Below are 3,049 nucleotides of genomic sequence, written 5' to 3'. Positions count from 1 at the left end.
CGAAATGGGTGAGAGGGTACACGATAAAAATAATAATGACAATAATAATAGTAGCTTTATTTAGTCTTAGGAATATAAAAAGTTAAATACAAAAAATAAATAGAAACGAAAGGGGTGAGAGGGTACACGATAGAGGATAAAGGAGTGGGAGGAAAAGTACTGCACTCACTTAACGGATTATGACACTGAAACGGAAGATTGGAAATAAAAACTGCGCTCTCTTAACGGATTATGACACTGAAACGGAAGATTGGAAATAAAAACTGCGCTCACTTAACGGATTATGACACTGAAACGGAAGAATGGAAATAAAAACTGCGCTCACTTAACGGATTATGACACTGAAACGGAAGATTGGAAATAAAAACTGCGCTCACTTAACGGATTATGACACTGAAACGGAAGAATGGAAATAAAAACTGCGCTCACTTAACGGATTATGACACTGAAACGGAAGAATGGAAATAAAAACTGCCCCCATGCGGAGTCCCATGTCACAACGCCCATTATCAGGAGGAAAAGAGCATCTCATAATACCTCTTTTTTCATGACTCAAGGAAAAGTGAAACTAAAAACCTCCTCCCATACTAACTTTTTTATGCGCGCTATCTCCCGTATCTCCTCTTTTTGTGGCCCTCTGCTCACTCCTCAGCCATCGACACTTTCCCAACAAAAGCAAACACTTGAGGTTGTTGTGAGGTCTTTTTCCTGCTGTGTTTTTACCGTGATTGCGTCATTTGGTGTAAGAAAGAAAAAAAAAAATAACACGGCTATGACAGTGGCAATACAAGCAACATACCACATCCTGTAACTCTACGGAAGATTCATATAAGAAATGGCTTACCTTTTCAGTACATACTTTATAAAGAAATAAAAAAAAGTTCTGGGATCAGCTACTCACAAAACCGAAATCAATATACGACTGTGGGTATTTAACAGACATATGAATAACTAAGAAAAGAAAACAAACAACAATAAATTTTCATAATCAATCATCCTTTATTCTTTACTACTTTACTACTTTACTCCATTTTTTTTTCTACGCTTACTGGACACAGCTAACGAGGACTGTGAAAATGTGTGCAGGTGTTCTCGGTTCAGTTCTCACAGACTTTTCCTTCAGGTCCAGTTTCTTTTCTAAACTCCAGACATTTAAGGACTAACACACTCACATTTGATGAAGCTTCCGTACAGGTTGTGGTTATTTCCATGGGTAGTTTTATGAACCTAGCGATAGTTTGACCACGCTTCTGCCCCATGAACGCGGAGAACACTCATGGGAACCCGACTAATCTCCTTTGTGGCCATTGTAAATATTTATGATTAGAGGAAAGCAGTCTCGGAATACGGTCTTCAATGTCATGGGTATTTGAATCAGCATCCAGATCTGTAAGAGGCATCGATCCTTCCTTCGTCAGCGTGTTGTGAGGGAAGAATGGAATGCTGGACGTCAACCCTGTCAACCCAGATTGTGTTAAGTGATTAGGCAACCGGTGAAGGATGCCTCAGTCCACTAGTGATTACAGGTAAGATGGCAACGACGGTCATGATAGTGATGATTTGTATTAGTGTTAGTATTAGTATTCGTATTAGTAACAGAAGTAGTGTTAGTAGTAGTAGTAGTAGTTGTAGTAGTGTTAATAGTTACGTAAATACACTTTATATATTGTCTTTCTTATGTCGACATAAGAAAAACAATATATAAAGTGATTTTCCGCAGCTAATGACACTGCTATCTTTACTAATACTACTAATACTACTTCTGTTACTAATACTAATACGAATACTAACAGTACTTCAAATCATCACCATCATGACTAGGAGTATACACAACTTCGCTCCACACTCGAACAAATACAAACAATATACATACATACATACATACATACATACTTACATACATACATACGGAGGTACACGCCCATAAAAATATTACGATAATTGCAAATCATAATAAAACAAGGTGCCTGAATTCTCTCTCTCTCTCTCTCTCTCTCTCTCTCTCTCTCTCTCCCCCCCGCAGGTCAAGAAGTATATCAATTTGCTCTCTACTTTATTTATTCACAATTTCTCTCTTTCCATTATACGTTTTCTTCGTCTCTTCCACCCACTCTTCCTTTATCTTACTCCCCTTCCTTCCCCTCTTTTAATACTCCTTGTCTTCCTCTCTTCCTCCCTCTTCTCTTCTCTTCCTTTCTATCTTCCTCCTCTTCTTCGCCAGGTACATTTTGGGGACAGTGTTCTGGTGTTCTGGGTCCTCCTTTTCTTCCTCCTCCTCCTCCTCCTCCTCCTCCTTCTTCACGTCTCCTCCTGTCAACCTTTTTCCACCATGGCATATTCACCCGAAACACACACACACACACACACACACACACACACACACACACACACACACACACACACACACACACACACACACATATTCGTGCGTGCATGAGAAAATATATGTGTGAAAAATAGAGAAAGCATGCGAGAACACACACACACACACACACACACACACACACACACTAGGACGTATACAGATCGCGTTTAGAGTACAAGCATGTGCGCACACACACACACACACACACACACACACACACACACACACACACACACACACACACACACACACACACACACACACACACACACACACACACACACGCACGCACAAACGTACAGGCACATTAAATTTCTACCCAACTTCCCTCTGACTGATAATCTTCTCTCTCTCTCTCTCTCTCTCTCTCTCTCTCTCTCTCTCTCTCTCTCTCTCTCTCTCTCTCTCTCTCTCCACCACCACCACCACGTCCTCTTCCTTCATGCACCTCCCCTCTTTCTCTTCCTCCTCCTCCTCCTCCTCTTCCTCCTCCTCTTCCTCCTCCTCCTCCTCAACATTGGTCATAAAAGGTAGTTATGCTAATCCCACCATTTGTAACACACTTGCCCCCCAATAACAAGCGCTGCCCTGCCCCCCCAACCACTCCAACGCAACAGACCCCACCACCCCCACCCCCTCCCCCCTCTCCCTTTCCTCACCTCTCTCTACCCCATCAACCCAGCC

Source organism: Eriocheir sinensis, chromosome 36, assembly GCF_024679095.1.
Source record: "Eriocheir sinensis breed Jianghai 21 chromosome 36, ASM2467909v1, whole genome shotgun sequence".
Taxonomy (NCBI): Eukaryota; Metazoa; Arthropoda; class Malacostraca; order Decapoda; family Varunidae; genus Eriocheir; species Eriocheir sinensis.
This window is presented reverse-complemented; position numbering follows the sequence as displayed.